The 22,393-nt window shown below is 38.1% G+C and overlaps 1 long non-coding RNA gene across 1 annotated transcript; it reads left to right on the forward strand.

The window, feature by feature from the left end:
- Positions 1-76: 76 nt before the first annotated feature.
- LOC102498939 (uncharacterized) lies at positions 77-10,520 on the forward strand. The gene is made up of 3 exons (XR_335562.1): positions 77-155; positions 10,216-10,318; positions 10,444-10,520. It is a non-coding gene; the product is annotated as an uncharacterized LOC102498939 (long non-coding RNA).
- The last annotated feature ends 11,873 nt before the right edge of the window (positions 10,521-22,393 follow it).

Raw genomic sequence — 22,393 nt, forward strand, 5'->3', positions numbered from 1 at the left:
TCCCAGCCGCCCGCAGCGACCGGCGCGCGGCCCAGCGCCTGCCGGTGCGCATGTGCGCGCGCTCTGCTTCGCGCATGCTCCGTCGGCTTTTCTGACTGCGCTGGGAACCGCAGCGACATCGGGAGTCCGTTGCTCCGGGTTTTCGCGGTGGCTCGGTACTCTGCTGTGATTGAACCGGCGTAGCTTTGCTGCGGGAGGGGAACGCTGGAGCGGATGGGGAGTGTAGAGAAATTGGCAGAGGCTCAATAGAGCGAGCGGATTTCGTGCTCACTGATGTATTTGATAGTTCGTAATCAAGAAAACTGCAACCGCCGGAAACCAGTCCCGCACACACGCTGCAAGCTCCCAAAGAGCTCTGTTGACTTTTTATTATTTTTCTGATTTAAACGGCTAGACTTAAACGTAGTTCCTCCTGATATTTTTTAAGTGGGTATTGTACACAGAAAAAAATAGAACAGTGCACAGGTAAATGTACAACTGGCAGGACAGGAAAGAACCAAAACAAAAAGAAAATCCACAAGGCACAAGGAGCAGGTGCCTGAGATTTTGCATTTCTAACGGAGCCACTAGTGGTGCTATTATTAAAAACCACATTGTGAAACCCATTACCCTACGTGGTGTGATTGTGCAGACAGAAGGAAATTAAGAAAGCGGAGACCAAATACCTAAGTGTGGAATTGGAGACCCCACGTCTTCCCCACCCAGGAAACCCACATACATATAGCAAGAACTGGAGAGTTTGGAGTGTGAAACAGAAAATTTGCCTGTCTGAAATTTTCTAGAACATTGAAAGCAAGATTTTTAAACGTTCCATGAAAATTCCTAGCAAAAATGAATACTCGAATTAATTCAGACAAGGATTCGAATCACTATGCCATTCATCCCACAAAAACTAGCCACATTGAAGGATAAATAAATTCATAGTGATAAGAATTGTAGAAACAAAAGCTGCAGGGGGCCACCAGGTGGCAGGGTGGTTGAGGTGCTGGACTCCCACTTGCCTAACTGCCATCGGAGTCCTGGAGGCTTACTTTCTCACTTCACCTGTCCCCTGTACCCATGATCACACGTGTCCTATAGCAAAGTAAATAATGATAATAAAATATTTTTTAAAAGGCACAGGCTTTGAGTAAAGTTTGCAAATATTGGGATTATAAGAAACCAAATAAGTGTATTTAAAGAAGTAAAAGATAATTTAAAATTTCAAAAAGTACCATTATGTCTGTATATGCAAAGTTTTTTAAAAAAAGAAGATTAAGAGGGGGGCTGGGCTGGCAGGTGGTTAAGGTGCATGACTTAACCACGTGACTGTGGTATGAGTCCTTAACCTGGTAACTTAACTATCCTGATTGAATTTGCCTGTCTTAAAGCTGTTACTCTTTGCTTGATAGAATTGAGCAGAAAATCTGTTATATGTATGACAAATCTGAAAAATGTCAAGGCAATATAAATATGAATGCAGCAGTGATTAAAATGACGGATATAAGTCCTTAGCAAAATAGTCACAACGTATCATTTTTAAAAATATCAAAAGAAAATATCAGAATATATCATTTTTTAAAAATGACTCATAAAACTATAAAATAATTTTAATGAAATGATAGTAAACATGCAACATAGCAAAATTGAAAGATATATCCAAAGTCATGTGTTACAGGTATTGTATGTCTTTAAATTGATGTATTACAAAAAAAAAAGACTGTAAATTAATGAGCATCCAGCTTTTCAAGAAGTTAAGAATGAATGAAATGTAAATAAGAAGGAAAAAAAGCAATAAAACAGTAAGATTAGAAATTAATGGAAAAGGGGCCAGCAGAATATAGTGGTTAAGATACTAGACTCCACCATAGTCTACCATGGTTTGAGTCCCATACCTGGTGGCTTGAAACTCACAATGGTGCATGTGCATGCCCAAAATCCTGAAAGGGGAATGGAGGAGAAGGGATTGCAGTGTGACCATCCCCACAGGGGTGATTTTACACTGTGTCTCTGCCTCTTCAGTGAGTGCATGCACTCTATAGCTAAAAAAAAAACAAAACAAACAAAAAAAAAAAAAACAAGAAAAACAAGAAATTAATGATATTGAAAAGAAGCATAGTTACAGATCAGCAGAGTCAAATACTGGTTCTTTTTTTTTTATTTATTTTTTTTTTTTTGGAGAGATTTTTCACTGTAGGGCGCGTGCGCTCGCCAGACAGACAGAGAGAGACATAGAGACAGAAAGCGAGAAATCACCCCCCAGGGGGGATGGTCACGCCGCAATCCCTTCTCCTCCATTCTCCTCTCGGGATCTTGGGCACGCACGCACACGCGCCCGGCGTGAGTTTTAAGCCACCGGGTCCGGGACACGAACCGCGGTCGACTACGTGGGAGTCCAGCGACATAGCCATTACGCTGACTGCTGGTTCCCAAATACTGGTTCTTTGAAAAACAAATAGAATTGATAAAGGTAGCAAAACTGATAATATGTATACATATATGTATGTGTATACACACACACATACATACCTATATATATATGTATATCAGAAGTGAAGAAAGTATTATATACCAAACAGTCATTTAAAAGATAAGACAAAAATTATATTCCAATAAATTCAACAATATTAAATTAATATAACGATAAATTACTCGAAAAATAAAGCTTATTATTTGAATGGACTTATAAAATCTATCATTTCTTTAGCAAAAGTGGTCAAGAAAAAGGAAGAGCAAATAAAGAGTAATAAAACAGGTTAATACCACTACATACTCTAGAAATATTAGAAGATAAGAGAGTAGGCTAGCAGGTGGCATGGTGCTTAAGGCACCTGTTTACCACATGGCCAGCTGCAGTTCAAATCCCAGACCCAGTGGTTTGAAAATTGCAACAAATCAATAAATAGATAAATAAATGTTAAAAAAAAAAAAAAGATTAGGAAGGAGACAGGAGGTGGCATGGTGGTGGTGGTTAAGGCACTGAACTCCCACATGACTGACCGTGGTTTGAGTCCCCAACACAGCAGGTTAAAATCATGCCGGACATGTATGTGTGTATGCCCAAAATCCCAAGAGGAGAATGGACGAGAAGACATTGCAGCGTGACCATCTCCCTGGGGGTTGATTTCCCACTTTTCCTCTCCCCATCTCTTTTTGTCTCTGGCAAGTGCACACACCTTATAGCAAAAACCTAAATAATACAACAAAACAAAACAAAGTTATTTTGTGATAAATTTTAAAATTTACATAAAATAAATTCCTAGGATAATATATGCTAGCAAAATTGAGTCAAATTAAGAACTGAATAGTGCTATTTTTTTTTTTTGGAGAGGTTTTTGCTATAGGGCGCATGTGTTTGCCAGGCAGAGAGAGACAGAGAGACAGAAAGCGAGAAAGCCCCCCCCCGGGGGGGGTGGCCACTCCTCAATCCCTTCTCCTCCATTCTCCTCTCGGGATCTTGGGCATGCACACACACGCGCCCGGCGTGAGTTTTAAGCCACGCATCCGTGACGTGAACCGTGGTCAACTACATGGGAGTCCAGCAGCATAGCCATTATGCTAACTGCTGGCCCCGAATAGTGCTATTTTTATTTTTTAAAAATTTATAATAAAAAGTGTCTCCCCACAAATAAGAACTCTAGCCCAGATAGTAAATACTACCTATCATTTAACATAGAACTATATCCAGTTTTACAAAACTCTTAGAAAATTTTATTTAAAAGAGCGGTACATGACACCTCGTTTTATGAGACCAGCAGAGTTGTTATTATTTTTTAATAACAAAAGCTGGCAAAGATATTGCAAGAAATGAAAATTAGAAGTCAAACTCACATGGGGCAGTAGCACAACAGTAAAATGTGATGCTGCGCAGGCGATCCCACATGGGAAGGTTCTGGGCTCAAGTTCGAAGACCTCCCTGAGTATGCCAGACATGCATTTGCCCATGGTCCATGGCTGGCTGAAGGCTAGGGATGGATCTGATGAAGGAACGCTGTTGAAGCTTCTGCTTCTCTGTCTCTCTCTGTCACTCATGGAAGAAATAAATAGATAAACTTCAAAACAAAACAAAATAAAACTCACTCAGAAACTAATGTGCAAACAACATTGAATTCAAGGAGTGTGAGAGTGCGTGTGTGTGTGTGTGTGTGTGTTTACATTCAGGGACAACAGAAAAAAAAGAGATATACAATTCAGCTAAATTGGATTTAACACAAGAATGTGAGTTTTGTTTTAATATTCGAAAATAAACTAATACAATTTCTCATTAAGAGGAAGAAAACGACTGATCATCTCAGTAGATGAAGAGTAATATTTGATCAGTTTAGCCCATAGCCATGATTCCAAAAAAGATCTTAAACTAAAAATAGAAAATACTCCTTAATTTGACAAATAGAATCTACAAAAACAAACAAACAAAACACAGAGTAAATAAAATGCTTAATAATAACATGTTGAAAATTTCCAAGTAATTTGAGGATGTGCCAAGAATGCCTTCTGTCATCATTTGACATTTTAATAGAGGCCTTACCCAGGAGAAACAAGCATGAATAAGAAAAGTACAAGAATTAGGAAGAGTAAAATTAATTATTTACTGGAGACATGCTGGGATATCTAGAAAATATTTTAAAAATCTGTGGTTAAATTATTAGTCAATAAAGTGTCAGGATATAATGTTCAAAAGCAAAATAAAATAGTATTTATATTCCTATAATAGTCATACTGGCTAATTTTATCTGTCAATTTGACAAGCCTCCCTAGTAGCTAGGAGGTGCTTAATTCTTGGATCAAATATCTATCTAGATGTTGCGCTGTGAAGGTTTTGTTTAGCTGTGATCAACTGTAATCAGGCTTTAACATGGTGGGCCTCATTTCAATAAATTGAAGGCCTAAAGAGCAAATATTGAGGTTTCCTGAAGAAGAAAAAATTCTCAAGACTTCAATTTAGAAACCCAGCCTGAAATTTTAGTTTGCTGCGCCACAGAATTCACATCTAAGACTGGAACTTCAACCCTTACCTGAATTTCCAGACTGTGGGCCTGTCCAATGGATTTCAGGCTTGCCAACTCTCACAAACACGTGATACAATTCTTTAAAACCTATCTATCTAGCTAATCTGTCTGTCTAACCAATTCTGTTTCTCTAGAGAACCCTGACTAATACACCAGCAATGAACACTATGAAAATATAATTTAAAATAATGTCTTTACAATGCTCTTAATCATGTAGCACCAATGTTCATGTACCTAAGGTTCCAGAAGTTTTTGTCAGAGGAAATAGCAAGTGGGATGAGTAGAGAGTAAAAGTATAAAGAGAAAAAAAAAAAAAAAGAAGGGAACCTATACATTCCGGAATCTCTGTCCTGTGCCTTCCACTTACTGCTTTGTCATCTTAAAATCATTTGACATGTGGTTTCACATGATATTTCTGAAAATGAAATGATTTTTCTCATTTATTTTATTCATTGAATTCCCGTTAAACTACTAGTTTGTGCCAGGAGTGTAGCATTTTAAATAAATTGAATTATAATTATATTTTTCAGTAGCATCAAAAATATAAAATATCTTGAAATAAATCTAATGAATCACATTTAAGACATTTACACACATCTTTTACAACGAGGTCTGGAAAACTTGCTTCTGTAAGGAGCCAGATAGTAAATATTTTACCTTTATCTCTATTCCATTTCCTTCTGCATTTTAAGATAACTTTTTTGTTGTTTTGCTTTCATTTTTATTTTTTATATAAGGCATATGCACTCATCGGAGAGAGACAGAGAGAGAGAAGGAAAGTGAGAAAGCCCCCTCCCAGGTGAATGGGCACGTTGCAATCCCTTTCTCTCCATGCTCCTCTGAAGAGTTTGGGCATGCACAACACACATGCCCTCAGTGCTTTTCAAGCTGCTGGGTCTGGGCCTCTAATCACATAGTTGGCCATGTGGAATTCAACACCTTAGCTGCTACCTGCTTGCTCCTAATAGCTCTTTAAAAATAGAAAAATTAGTCTTAGTTCATGCACCATACAGAAACCAAACCTGGGCTCAATTTGACACATGGGTAGCCATGGTTTTCTGACCTTCTTCTTTAGGACACCCATCAGAAAAATTAAAAACAAATAACTGAAGAAATATTTCTATGCATAGGTTGGAAGAATCATTGTAAAGTTATTGGGGCCAGCACATGGCATAGTGGTAAAGGTGCTGGTCTCGCACATTGTCAACCACTGTTTGAGTCTCAGACCCAGTAGCTTGAAACTCATGCAGGGCAGGTTTTCATGCATGCTCAACATCCCAGCAGGAGACTGGAGGAGAAGGATAGCATCATGACCATCCCCCTGAGGGTGATTTCTTGCTTTCTGTCTGTTTCTCTGTGTGTCTTTAGTGAGCACACATGCCCTATATCAAAAATATCTCTTAAAAAAATTGCAGAGCTATTCATTTTCCCTGTGTTGATCTATAGATTTAAAGACATCAGTAAGTTAGATTTAATCAATATTGAAAACTATTGTTTTTCAAAGATAGTGTTAAGAAAGTGAAAGACATGAGACCAGCAGTTAGTGTAATGGCTAAGTCACTGGACTCTCATGTAGTCGACCGTGGTTTGAGTCCCGGACCCGGTGGCTTAAACTCACGCCAGACATGTGTACCTGCATGCCCAAGATCCCAAGAGGAGAATGGAAGAGAAGGGATTGCAACACGGCCATGCTCCCTGGGGGATGGTTTTCTCACTTTCTGTCTCTGTCTCTCTCTGTCTTTCTGGTGAGCACATGTGCCCTTATAGCAAAAACCTCTCCGGAAAAAAAAAAAAAAAAAAGAAAGTGAGACATGTCAGATAGGGAAAGCATATTTGAAAAACATTTATCTGGCAAAGAACTTATAACAAGAATATAAAAAGAACTCTAAAACTAATTAATGAGAAGAAAAATATTAAAGTGAGCAAAATGTTTGAACAGACGCTTCATGCAAGAGGATAAATGCATGGTATGATTTTTGTTTCATTTTACTTTGCTTTTAAACAAGATTCAGTTATGTTGAGATCCTCCTGCCTCAGCTTCCTGACTAGATGGAACTATAGGCATGTAGCACCACACCCAGCTTTTGGGGTGAGCCAAAATTAAACCCAGGCCTCCCTAGTGGCCTCAGCTTGCCAAGTAGCAGTGTCAACCAGTAAGTACTATCATGCTGGGCCTGGAAGAGCCTTTTTGATCTCCAGGAGATGCAAATTAAAACATAATTAGATACCACTGTACATTCACTAGTATAACTAAATTGATAACGACTGGCAATACCAAGCATTAGTGAGAATGTGAATCAACTAGAAATCTTATACACTTGTTATGGGAAGGTAATATTGTACAAGTACTTTGGTAAATTGTTGAGCAATTTCCAAAAATGTTTAACTTACACATAAAATGCATTCCTTTCTTACATAACAGAAATGAATTTATAACGATTCTCCCCAGATTCATATACAAAAGTTTGTAGCAGCATTATTTGTAATAGCCAAAAACTGAAAGCAACTTATTATCAAAAACATACGAATAAACAGATTGTACATTTGTATATTAGAACACTATATTCAACAATAAAAAGAACAAACTGATGATAAAAGCAACAATAAGACACAAATAGATGGAATAATATCCTGTGTCATGAGCTGGAAGAATTAATATTATTAAAATATTCATTCTGCCAAAAGCAATCTATAGATTCAATGCAATCTCTATCAAAATTCCAATGTCATTTTGTCACAGGAATAGAAAAAAACAACTCTGAAATTTATATGGAACCACTAAAGACCTCAAATACTCAAAGGAATATTGACCAAGAAAGCCAAGAGTCATCACACTTTCCTATATCAACATATATTATAAAGCTAGATTAATCAGCATAAAGACAAGACACATAGGGACGAGTAGATGGCATAATGATTATGTCAACTGACTCCCACATAGTTGACCACAGTTCAAGTCCCACACCTGGTGGCTTAAAAATTCATGCCCTGTGTGTGTGCATACATGCTCAAAATCCTGAGACTGAAGGAGAAGGGATTTTTTTTCTTTCTGTCTCTGTCTCTCTGGCTAGAACATGTGCCTTATAAGCAAAAGTCTGTCACTTAAAAAAAAAATAAAAAGACACATAGCCCAATGAAACATTATTAAGCTCAGAAACAAATTAACAAATTCACATGTTTAATTTTTGACAAAGATGCTGAGAACACACAATGGGAAAAGGACATTTTCTTCAGTAAACAGTGTTAGGATAAGATACAGAAGAATGAAATTAGATTAGACCTCATCTCTCACAATACAAAAAATAAAAACCTCATAATGGACAAAAGACTTAAATGTAAGACTTGAAACTACATAACTTCTGGGAGAAAACATAGGAGAAATCTCCAAAACATAGGTCCAAGTAAGGGTCTTGAAGATAAGACCTCAAAACTGCAGATAACAGGTCAGCCGTGGTGACACAGTGGCAACACAATGCTTTGCAACACTGAAGTCACATGTGAAGGTCTCAAGTTCACATCCCAACAGGCATGCATGTGTGCATTCTTGATTCTGGCTGTCTGAAGATCTGGGGGTAGACTGAGGCATGAAGACCCAGTTGGGGGTATCCTTCTCTGTATCTCTGGTGCAAGAAATAAATAAATAAACTTATTGTTATTAAAAAAAAAAGACAGACAAAAAAATAAAAAGTAGACAAATGGGATTATATCAAACTATAAGGTTTATCCACAGGAAAGGAAATAAGCTATAGAGTGATGAGACTATCTATAGAACAGGGAGAAATTATTTGCAAACAGTACATTGGATAAGGAGCTAATATCTAACTTGAACTTAAACTAGTCAATAAAAAGAAAACCAATAACTATTTTAAATGAACAAGACAACATACATTTCTCAAAAGAAGTCATAAAAATGGCTGACAGATACTTGAAAAAAATCCTCATTCTAGCATGGTGGTACCAGAGGTATAGTGCCACTGCACAAGACCAGGGGTGCATGAGAGGCCTGGGTTTGAGTCCCAGACCAACCTAAACAAATTAGCTGTGGTGGTGTATGCCTGTAAAACTAATTACCAGGGCAGAAGGATTGTGGCATGGAGAGACCCTGTCAACAATCTCTCCCTCTCTCTCTCTTTTTTTCATTTTCACTCTCCCTCACTGTCTCTCATTAAAAACAAAACAAAAAACAAAAACTTCACTCTCTCTTATCATTAGAGAAATGTAAATAAAAATCACAATGAGCTATCACCTTACACATGTTACACTGGCTTGCATCAAAAAGATAAAAACATAACTCTTGATGAGGATGTGGAGAAATGAGTTCAGTTTTGATGCCAAAACTGAACTGCATTTCATTACTGTCAGACTTTATGCGTCTCAAAAGCTTTTATACTTATCAGATTGGAGTGAAAAACAGAGATGTGTTCAGTGTTTCAGTTCTTTTTGAAAAATAATTTTACTAATTAACATTTTGACACTGAAAAAAATTACATATATTTTGAAGTAGAATGAAGCCTTTGCCTTATGACTTTCAAAAATAAAGACATTTCTTGCTTGTAGGTAATTGCTGTGAGCTATATCTTCATATTTTCTAGCAGTTTATATTCAATATCCTTTGTGAGGAGAGTTGTTATTATAGTTTAAAAACATGTTAGAACCTGCATGAGCACATTTTTATCACTATAAATTAAGTGGGGTGGGGAAGAAGTGCATGTATCTAAGCACCCAGATTGACCCTGACATATGGTCTATGCCTAGAATTAAGATTTTCCTTTCCTATTCTTCCCCTCTTCAGTTTGTGATAGGAACAAGGGATGCTTCAGCTTTTATTTTATTCAGTCATTTCAAAAAATTTATCTTCCAATACTGAGCAACTCCAGATATTTTCAAAGTCCTTGCTCATAGGAATATAAATAAAAGTCACAAATAAACAGTAACTCAACATCTTCAACACAAAGGTAGTATAATAAAAATCTCCAAAAAGTTCATGGAAAAGTGTATTTTCAAAAAAATTATGCATGATATCAAAATATAAACTTGTACTTCTTCACAGATTTTTTTTTTAGTCCCCTTGTGTGTCTAAAATACCTTCATATTAAAGTAGTGAAGAAGAGTCTTTCATACAATATTCACATCATGTGCATATGATCCAATTTCATCTTTTAGTTTTTATGTTTTTCCTGAAATACTCTTTTCTTTTTCAACATGTAATGTTCTATTTTCTTAATAGAAGCTGAAACTCTGGGACCAGCAGATGACATAACAATACGTCACTGGACCCCTGCATGGCCGAGTCCTAGCCTGATGGCTTGAAACACACAGAGTGTGTGTGGGTGCGTGTGCATGCGTGCCCAAGATCCTGGGAGGAGAACGAAGTAGGAGAGACTGTGGCATGGCCAACTCTCTTTGGGCGGGTAATTTCTCACTTTCTCTCTCCTGTCTCTGTCTCTCTCTCCAGCAAGCGCACATGCCCCAAGACAACAACCTCGTAAGAAAAAAAGAAAGAAAAAAAAAGTTGAAACTCAGAACAGCTTCCCGGGGACTCAGAAAACATAATTCTATCTAAAGAGGTAAATATACATAAGTTTGGGTCATAAAACATAATTACATGTTAAGGCTTTAGGCAAAGCACATCTGAATATATCAAAGCTGCAATGCAATAAACGCTAAATTTTTGTGGATAAACATCTTTTCCACTGGAGGGTGCACTTTGTCAGTACATCAAGATTTTTCACAATTTCTTGAAAGAGTATACTTTATAAATAGTATCTGAGATCTAATTATTCCTAAGATGCAAACAGAATACCGAGCAGAATTTATGAAACTTTAAAGAAGTAAAATATTTCCAGTAGGAATCTGGGCTTTATTCCACAATATATTTTTGATTTAATTAGAATCAAGTGATTTATGGGAATATAGTTTTATTATGAAATTTTCTTTTTTTGGATATGATGTATCATTTTATTGGCTATTAATACTGTACAAATGTATATTCATGATGAAGATATATGCAGTTTATCTATAATATTATGAAGTTTTTATAGTCGCTTCTTCAGCAATCTATACATTTGTTTAAAATTCTCTATAAAATATAGGTCACTTCCCCTTTATTAGATTTAACACCTAGTAATAATGTGTAGTCTAAGATTAAATGTAAATTTAATAAGCATAAAACTAATAAATACATTTCTTTTTCCTTTTATTATATACCTAATATAGTATAAAAGTTTTTTTTCCTTATTATATCCCTCATATAGTATGAAAGCTATTAGATAATGCATACCTTAGATAAAATATTAACAATATATAAATAATAATAACATTCAATATTTATTGTGCACTAACTAGGTATTGGGCATAGTTCTATGTTAACTTCCCATTTTTAACTTATTTAATCTTTGTTAACACCTCTACAAATAGACACCACTTTCTGCATTTTACAATCAAAGGTGACACGTGATCGTCCAAGTTCATACATTTGATTTCAGAACTCAACCTAGCCCCCCAGCTTTAGAGTCAAAGTTTGTTTGTTTGCCTGGTTGGTTTTTTAATAGTACAGATATTCTAGAAGTCAGTGTGACCTTTTCTTTTTCTCTTCTTCTTATTTTTTAAAATATTTATTCTTTCCATGAGCAATCAAGAGAGACAAAGAGAAAAGTATCCCCAACAGGGGCCAATCCACCCTCAGCTTTAACCAGCCCCAGAACATGAGCATATAAATTCCTGGTACGCTCAGGACAGTCCTCTGGATGGGAACCCGGAATCCTTCCATTTGGGTCAGCCTTGGAGAGCTTCTGTGTTTATCGGCTGCACTTGGCCTGAACCCACAGGACTCAGACTCAATCATCATTTAATAACTATGATTAGTTTCTGCAAGAAATAGACTTATTATGCAAAAGAGGGAGAAAAAAAGGAAAGAAAAGAAAGCAGGCCAAAGGCCTGTCCACAGTATTTTAACCTGGGGTGTTGAGTTTTTTTTTTTTTTTTGGAGATGTTTTTGCTATAGGGGGCATGCGCTCGCCAGAAAGACAGAGAGAGACAGAGAGACAGAAAGCGAGAAATCACCCCCCGGGGGGGATGGTCATGCTGCAATCCCTTCTCCTTTTGCCTTTCAGGATCTTGGGCACGCATGCACACGCACCCAGTGTGAGTTTGAGCCATCAGGTCCAGGACTCAAACCGCAGTCAACTACATGGGAATCCAGCGGCATAGCCATTACACTAACTGCTGGTCCCTAGGGTGTTGAATTGAATATGGAGTTACTTTGCTTCCTCTTACAACCTGGCTACATTATCACTTATGATAATATCATCTCAAAAGACTTGAACTATTGGAACGTATAAAAGCTGTCACACTGGGACAGTATACTGAGTAGACTCAACTAGTCAGGTTGAATAAGCAAGAAACGGGAAGTATCTTGGATGTTTGATCATACACATTTACCTGAGAGGGAAAGAGGCAAAGACTATGAAGCACAATGTTTGGGTGTTCTCCTTCAGTTCAGGAGGGCACTATCTCACACTTGGAATTACCATTCCAACCCAAATACTAAGTGACATGAAGACCAACAGTTTTGAATGGGGGTAGAGCAGAGGAGTTCTGAGTAGGCCCAACAGATGATGCTAGGAGATCTGTGGTCTGGGCCACACATGAGAGAGAGAATCAAAGAGAGAGAGAAGGGAGACACCCCCCCAAGAAAGTCAGATGCAACAATCCATCCCTAACTTTAGCCAGTCCCACATCATGAGTTTACACACACACACACACACACACACACACACACACACCCCACATGGCACTATGCTTCCATTAGGTAAGTATATGGGAACTAAAGGGTAAAAACAAGTGACCCCGCTCACCCTCCCGTCAGTGACCCAGTTGGGGAACTTGTGTTTTCCTTCAATTCTAGACATAGAGGTATGGTATGTTTTGAGGACCTTGTGTGAAAGGAGGGATGCCTCTACTTGGGTCCCATTAATTAAACTACAACTGCTACCTGGGCACTTCAGTTGCTCACACAGAAAAACAGAAGGTAGAGAGAGAAGTCAGCATTGTGAAAGGGGTAATGGCATCTGATCATCCAGGAAAGGTAGGTCTGCGAAAGACTGACATATGCTAGTGCACTGTGGCTCGCTCACTTGCTGTTTCTGGAATCCTGTGATTACCATGTGATGAAGCCGGTGTTAACCTGCTGGATGATGACAGACACATGGTCCAGTTGTCCATTTGCCTCAGTGCCAAATATCAGTCATATGAATGAGACTATTTTAGATTATGTAGCTACCAGCCAAGCCACCCACTGAGGCCAGTGGAGACATGCCCAATAGAGTTCAGTAAGGTGGCTTAGACCTCAAAATCATAAGTTAATTACATGATTATCTGTCTAAGAACATAAATATTATAGTTTGTTATAGAACAGGAGTGAACTTATACAAGAAAAAAATTTAAAATAGAAACCAGGCTGATGCAGCCATTCACCCCCCCCCAAACTATGTGACCCAAGGATTATTTCAAGAAAATGGACATTTCTTAATAATTATTATTAGGGCTTTTGAATAAAATCCCTTTATAATCAACTATGATACCATTCTGGTGACTTTGTTGGAACCAAAGGTAAATTTTTTTTTTTTTTCAGGAAGAGATTTTTGCAATAGGGCATGTGTGCTCGCTGGAAAGACAGAGAAAGAGAGACAGAAAGTGAGAAATCACCTCCAGGGAGGATGGCCATGCCACAGCCCCTTCTCAATTCTCCTCTTGGGATTTTGGGCACACATGGCTGGTGTGAGTTTTAAGCCACTGGCTCCAAGATTCAAATCATGGTCAACTACATAGGAATCCAGTGACACAACCATTACACTATCTGCTGGTCCCCTGAAGGTAAATCTTGAGGGTCTGAATATCTATTTTATGTTAGGCTTAACCTGAAGTTATGTCCTGGTAGCCTGCTTCATGTTTTCCCTGGTTCTAGTTTTGGCCCAGCTTGGAACTCTTTATCTTATCACTTGGTTGTATTCATATGGTTGTGTTCATATGTGCACAAGCACATTTAGACAGAATTAAGGTTGTGTGATTACAACTGTACATATCATGGGACGACCCTGATGGTATATCCATCGTGTAGTAATGATCTGCATGGCTTTTATTTACACTTGTTGCCTCATGCACTGGCTATAGCACTACACTGACAGTCTTGATTTTAGGATGAAATGTTGTCTTTAACCATTAAGGATAATACTAGCTGTGGGGTTTTTTTGTTTTGTTTTGTTTTGAAATGCTCTTTATCAAGTTGAAGAAGTTCTCCTCTATCCCTATTTGTCTAAGAGTTGCTATCAAGTATGGGAGTTAAATTTTGTCCAAAGTTTTTCTGCATCTAATAGGATTTTTCTTGTAGAAGCCTATTGATATGTGGATTAGATTGATTTTCTGATGTTAAATCAGTCTTACAGTCTTGCATACCTAGAATAAATTACATCATGCTATATAATTCTTTTTATACATGTTTTAAAATCTAATTTGCAAGCCTGACAAGTGGCGCGGTGGTGAAGGTGCTGGATTCCTACATGGCTGACCACAGTTCAAGTCCCAAACCTGGTGACTTGCTTTCTCACTTCCTCCTCTCTCTCTCTCTGTTGCTCTCTGGTCAAATTTTTTAAAAAAATGAAATTAAATAACATAATTATTCTTAAAACTCTAACTTGCTGGATTGAAAAAATGTGGCACATATACTCTATGAAATACTACTCAGTCATAAAAAACAATAAGACCCTGGTTTTTGATAGAAAGTGGATGAATATGGAAGATTTGCTGCTGAGTGAAGCAAGCCAGGCTATGAAAGAGAAACATTGTTATGTCTCCACTTAATGTATACCTACTGTCCACACTCTATGGTGGAAACTTAAAGATTAGAGGATATAAAAGCATGGAAAATGGTTACAGATACTGGATACAGTGTAGGAAGAGGGTGAGAGAAGAAGGAGAGTGTGAGGAAAGATATTAAAAAGAAAAACAGAGAAGCAAGACATTTAGGGGACACAGAAATGGATTATTATCTGTTGATGATAACATGTATAGTATCCTTACCTGGACTGATGTGAAGTGTAGTCATGTTGGGAAAAATAACTTTACAAGGTAAGTGATGTATAGTGATTGAATGTATTAAAGAAGTTAAAATAAAATAAAATAAAATATATAAATATTTAGATTACTTACCTAAAATATTTATTTTTATTAATTCATAAAATCTAATTTGCTGTTTAAAAAATTATTTACTCTTTTCTTCCATAGGTGAAAAAGACAGAGAGAAAAATGAGAGACAGAGAGAAAGACAGAGAAATAGGCACCTTTGACAGGGTTATTATGCCAAAATCAATCCCCGGCCTCAGCCAGCCTAGGGAAACAAGCATGTATATGCATGCCTGGCATGTTCAGAAAGATCTCCAGAAGCAAATCCAGAGCAAATGAAAGAGAGACATTGCCCCTGTGGGTCAGCCTTGTAGAAAATTGCGTTTCCACTGAACCCATGTCTGGCCCCAAATTTGCCAGATTTTTTATTTTTTTTGAGAGATTTTCACTGTAGGGCGCGTGCGCTCGCCAGACAGACAGAGAGAGACATAGAGACAGAAAGCGAGAAATCACCCCCCCAGGGGGGATGGTCATGCCGCAATCCCTTCTCCTCCATTCTCCTCTCGGGATCTTGGGCACGCACGCACACGCGCCCGGCGTGAGTTTTAAGCCACCGGGTCCGGGACACGAACCGCGGTCGACTAGGTGGGAGTCCAGCGACATAGCCATTACGCTACCTGCTGGTTCCCAAATTTGCCAGTTTTTATTGAGCTTTTTTTCATGATGTTCATGAGAGATAGTTCTGTAGTTTTTCTTTTCCAGAAACGTCTAAATCTGTTTTAGCCATTAGGGTAATGTTAACCTCAGAGAATGAATTTAGAAGTATTCTCTTGGCTTCTATTTTATGGTAGATATTGTAGAGAGTTGGTATTATTTGCCATAGTGTGTGAGTGCTCACCAGAGAGAAGGGTAGAATGAAATCACTACCCCATCTGCCCTGGGGCTGATGGTCATGCTGCAATTCCCTTCTCCTTTATTCTCCTCTTGGGACTTTTGGGCATGCACACACATATGCCCAACATGATTCTCAAGTCTGGAGCAAGACTCGAACCATCCTTGGTTATGTGGGAATTCAGAACCTTAACCACACCGGCTGACCCCAATTCTTATATCCTTTTCACCTTGGTGTTGGCATCTTGATTGTTTTCTTTTCTTATCCAGTTTAAGATCTTTCTAGTTCTTACTATAAGTGAATTTTGGATTATTGGCTTACACAGAGAAGTCTCCAGACCTGAACCTGGAACCTTTCCATGTGGGTCAACCTCGCAGACTCATATTTTACTGCTACTGCATTGTCCAGCCCCCTATAAATAAAGTTTTGATGAGATTAGTCACACTCATTCATTTACATGTTGCTCACAGCTGGTTTTGTGCGTCAGTGGCCAAGGATGACTAATCGTATCAGAGACAATATTGTTTGCAAAGCCTAAAATATTTATTATCTGATTTCTTTGTAGAAAAGTTGCTGAATTATTTACATTTTGTCAACAGTGTTGGGTGGGGAACTTCCTCAATCAAAATGAAAAGGAAAATGCATATATAAATTCAGATAGACTACCCAGTTTTAGGCCCTGGTGAGTACAGATTTTGTTGAAATGTTCTTCAGGAAAGATGGTGCTACCATAGAAGTATTTCTGGACTCCTACTACCTAATATCCATACTTTTACAAAAAATAATCCTATCTTATTAATTCTAAGAAGTCATTTTTTCACTTTTAAATCTCTTTGATATAACTTGTGATCAATATCTTGTCATAGTTCAATTGTCAGAATACTTTTTTCTTTCTTTCTTAGTAATATAAAATAATGATGACCCTTATAATTAATGATATCTGAGACTTAATAAAATATTGATTGTTCTGGAGCAATAATAAGTAAATCCTTGTGTAGTTAAAACATACATACACACACACACACACACACACACACAAACACACACACGGGTTTTAGTGAAATAAAAAGTTATTCAAGTTATACTGAAAAACTTTTCTGTAAACATTGACCTTAAAGCCATTTATTAAAGTTCTTGGTTAGTACAAAACCCTTTTGACTTATATTTTTTTAATTAAATTTTTTTCCTAGCAAAAAGTTTGCTAGAATTTTGCTAAAATTTTCTGTAAATGCTCTCACATATTTTTTCTACTGTCAAAATGTTCTTCAAGAAGCCTTACTATTTTGAAAATATGCCTTATTATGATTATACATATTTTTGTATATTTGTAACTTCTGTTTATATATTGGAATTGGATAACCAAGGTTGTCATGGTCATAATGTTGACTAATTCTAATCCTGAATCATAAACAGCAAGTCCAAAACTAAATTTGAAAGACTTGAAGAAAATTTAAAAATCACATCAATGGTACAACTTCCCATTTAACTTTTCATGGGTGCTTAGCAGTTAGAAGAAGATTATAAGTACAGACAGATTTCATGATTAGAAGGTTCATTAGCAAGAAGGTGCAGAATACTAATCACAAGACTTTCATTTGCACTGACAAGGTCTGACCTAGCTCGCATTCATCAGTGACAGTGGAATTGCTCCCTGGTGGTACCAACCATGGGCGATGCAGAGAAAACACGTTCTTCATGGTGGAATTCATCAAAACTGAGTAGAACCGCATCACACGCCATTGCATTCAGAAGCTCCCCAGAGAGGGGCTAGCATCTTATCTGAGCCAGTTTGTGTGGTCTGTAAGAAGTGAAATGCTCAAGGGAACTTTGCATGTTAAAGAAAGTTTAAACTTTGGAACCCTGGAATAGCCACCATTACATGAATCTGCACCTTTTTTTGGGGGGGGGGAGGTTTTTGCTACAGGGCGCGTTTGCTCGCCAGACAGACAGAGAGAGACATAGAGACAGAAAGCGAGAAATCACCCCCGGGGGGATGGTCACGCCACAATCCCTTCTCCTCCACTCTCCTCTCGAGATCTTGGGCATGCACGCACACGCGCCTAGCGTGAGTTTTAAGCCACCGGGTCCGGGACGTGAACCGCGGTTGACTACGTGGGAGTCCAACGACATAGCTGTTACACTAACTGCTAGTCCCACATGAATCTGCACCTTAAATGTGTTCATTGATCTTGTGCAAGTGCTTTGGTCAATATGAAATTTGTAACCATAGGGGTATACTCTCATATTAAATTATTTATGAGGTATAAATGTTAGAATTTCTTACAAATATTTCATCTTAAAATATTGTGCTGTTAAAAAGATTACTATGTTGGGACCAGCAGATGACATAAAGGTTACATCACTGGACTCCCATGTAGTTGACTGCAGTACAAGTCCCAGACTCGGTGGCTTAAAACTCACGCTGGGCATGTGTGCATGCATGCCAAAATCCCAAGAGGGGAGACTGGAGGAGAAGGGATTGCAGTATGGCCATCCCCCCTGGAGAGTGAGTTCTTGCTTTCTGTCTGTCTCTGATGAGTGCCCTGTAACAAAAATCTCTCTCTCTCTCTCTCTCGGAAAAAAAAAAAAGAAATAAAAAGGATTACTATGCTAACATCAATCAAAATTGCACATTTTAACTCTGAAAGAGCATATTCACATTTCAATTAAAAATGAGTATTTAAAAGTTCTTTTCCCAAATGTTATAATTTTCAAGGAAATATGCCCTTATCATCTAAAAGCATTTTACAAAGTTCCCATAGTTGTGCTTGGTACTGTGAAGGACAAAACAGCACTGCCATTTTTCCCACCTGCAAAGAACTTCTAATTTGTTATAAAATTAGCAAATTAGGTAATGGGAAGTTATATGAATAAAATATAATTGGGTGGAAGCTCTCAGTCTTTATAGTCAGACAAATCTGATTTTGAATCCTCTTAAAGATTATGCTGATAATCACTATTCCTCCATATACCTCTCTTTTTGTCCTGGCAAATACCACTTTCTCCAGATTCAGTTGTGCATTGATCCTTCATGACTGCCTTTAATCTTGATATAGGACACAGAGAGAGACAGAGAAAGTGAGAAAGTGCCACCCAGAGGAGATGACCAGTCAAAATCCCCTCTCCTCTATTGTCTTCTTGGGATCTTGGGCTTGCATGCACACATGTCTAGCATGTTTTTAAAGCTGCCGGGTTCAGGACTTGAACTGCACTGTCTGCGATGTAGGATCTACCTGCTTTAACCACCATGCTATGAGCTGGTCCTCCTTAATCTTGTATTTAAAGCACTCTGTCAGCAAGTCCTTACAATTTGTCCCATAGAAATTGCTTCCTCTCTAAGTTGTCAGTGCAATGTGGGCTTTCCTAATATCTTAGTGTTTTTTATTTTTTATTTATTTGTGTGTGTGTGTGTGTGTGTGTGTGTGTGTGTGTAATCATTTCAGCTAGTATTCTGGTGTTAAGCAGAAGAATTAGAGCATCTATTTTACCTGTTATATTCTTGTTATATTTTTCTCTATTCAAGTTCTCTATTAGTTACTAGAACTTCAACTGGCTTAGTATCTGTAGAGTCATTATGATTTTTAAGTGATGTTGTTGACTCTTTACCTATGGTGAGACAGTCTTCCTGAAGTAACTCATGTTGGACCTAGTCCTGCATGGTTTGTTCATAGCTTAGATTAGAGGCTAGCTATGTAATAAATGTTTCAGGGATTCTGGGCCATATGGTGTCTGCTACAAATATGCAACCTTGTCATTGCAGTGTGAATATGGTCATAGACAATACGTAAATGGATGAACATGGCTGTGTTCCAGTAAAACTACATTTATTAACATAGAAATTTCAAGGACCAGCAGTTAGCATAATGGATATGTTGCTGGACTCCCACGTAGTCGACTACGGTTCGAGTCCCAGATGCAGTGGCTTAAACTCACTCCAGGCAAGTGTGCATGCATGCCCAAGATCCCGAGAGGAAAAGGGATTGTGGCATGGCCATCCCCCCCGGGGGGGGGGGGGGATTCTTGCTTTTTTCCCTTTCTCTCTCTTTCTGCTTTCTGTCTCTCTGTCTCTTTCTCTCTGTCTGACGAGTGCATGTGCCCTATAGCCAAAACCTCTCAAAAAAAAAAAATAGAAATTTCAGATAATGTTTAAAATTTTCCAGTTTGTATGCTCTCAGTAGGGGAAGATAGATGATAGAGAGAGAGAAAGCAATTTTCAAGGGGCATGGTCACACCATGATTCCTTCTCTTCCATCTCTTCCTCCTATAAGAATTTTGGGAACACACACTCATGCACCCGCCTGCCATGTTTCTCAAGAAACAGGTCCAGGACTCAAACCACATAGCTGGCCATGTGGGATCCAGCCTATGTAATCATCAGGCCATGGGCTGGTCCTGACTCTCAAGTAATTTTAATGTCGTAAAATATTATCGTATTTAACATTTTTCAACTATTTACAAACATAAAATCTGCTCTTAGCTTTCAGATTTCAAAACAGGAGGTATTTAGAGTTGGTTTGCAGACCACAGTTTGCACACCTCTCATCCCCCTTGCCTGAGATCAGTATAATCCCTATTATCCTGGTGATCCCATTTTTATCTCTCCTATCACAGCTGGAATTATCGTCCTTAAATTTAAGCCACTAATGTGATTATGTCATTTCTGTAATAGGGTTCTCCAGAGGAAAAGGACCAACAGGCTATTTTAAATATCTGGTGGGAATTGGCTCATGTAATTAGAGGTTGAGAAGTCACAGGATCTCCGTTCTGCACATTGAAGAAGTAAGAAAGTCGATGGCATGATTCAGTTCCAGCCTCAGGGCTGAGCACCAGCAGTGCCGATGTCCAACGACGTGGATGCAGCGACTCAAAAGAAGAGCAAACTTCCCCTTCCTCTGTGTTTTCATTTTTTGGGGGGTCCTTGAGGGATTAAATGATGCCCACTCACATTGGTGAGGATGGATCTTCTTTACTTGGTCTATTAATTGAAATGCTATTGTTTTCTAGAAACATTCTCATAGGCATACCCAGAAATCTGCAGGGACTTCAAAAAGTTTGTGGAAATATGGAATAAAGTTCAAGTTCATGTTGGTGCAAATTATTTTGCAATTTATGTGTAGTTTCTTTTGTAATAGTCATTTTCCGTAAACTTTTTGTAGAGCTCTCATAATGTTGTACCAGCTATCGTATTCCTTAACCCAGACAAATTGACACATTAAGCTAACCATCACAAATCCTTACAGTCTTTGATTGATTCTCCAAACTCCTTAGCATGACATTTTAGGTAAAAAATTCTGGTCTTCAGACATATTTTTTTTTACATTTTTTCTTTTTGCTATAGAGCATATGTGCTCACCAGAAAGAGACACAAAGGGAGAAAATTAAGAAATCACCCCCTGGAGGAATGGCCGCACCACAATCCCTTCTCCTCCAGGTTTCTCTCAGGATTTTGGGCATGCATGCACACACACCCACAGTGATTCTCAAGCCTCTGGGTCTGGGACTCGAACTACGCATCCAGCCCTATGGGATCCAGCACCTGTCTGTCCATACCAGCTGCTGCCCCAGACATACCTTTTAATACTTCCCTTTTAGCATCCCTGAGTCAAGCAAATCCCAATTATTTTCTTATTCCACAAATGCATGCATATATTCTGATCTCTCCTGAGTCTGGAATACTTTTGTTGTATTTTGGTACTTGACAGATTTTACCTATTATTAAAAAGTCCATTTAAAATGGCACATCTGTAAGTTTGTCTGAATTTTCAGGGAGAACTAATCACTTCCTAAATTATGCTTTCCTCACACTTTATTTAAAAATAGTTGTATCCTGTTATAATTCATCTTATTCATAGTTGTCTACATTGATTTTAATATGTGCTCTCTATGTAAGAGATTGGGTTAATTCATATTTTTCCTCAAAAAACTGACTCTCTGGGGCTTGACAAATGATATTGAATGTCACAACAAAGGAAATACATTTGGGCTCACATTGGCTTTATTCTACACAAAACTCTCTTTTTTAGAGAGGGGCAAAAAAGATACTCGGACCAAGCAAGCAATGTGTAGACTTATTCTTTCACAAAGCAACGAACCATTTGGTAAATAAAAAGTTGCTCTAAAATGGATTCGTTTTTAAATTTTCTAAATGGGTTTAGATTTTTAAGGCTATAGTTCCATTTTCTAAAATTATCAAAGTTTTAAAGAAATGATCGCTTTTTGGACGGGTAGCTTCTATTACGGCTGGTGAGTCGGCCCGGTGAGATAAAAAAAATCTAGGTCTGAGATTCTGAGCGCAATGTCCTAGGGATGCTTGTGGTGAAAGTGCTTCCGGCAGCTATTGATCTAGACTCTGGGCCTCCACCGTACTCTCTTCAGCCTCCCCACTCATACCGCT

This window comes from Tupaia chinensis, unplaced genomic scaffold, assembly GCF_000334495.1.
Source record: "Tupaia chinensis unplaced genomic scaffold, TupChi_1.0 Scaffold000453_1, whole genome shotgun sequence".
Classification (NCBI taxonomy): Eukaryota; Metazoa; Chordata; class Mammalia; order Scandentia; family Tupaiidae; genus Tupaia; species Tupaia belangeri.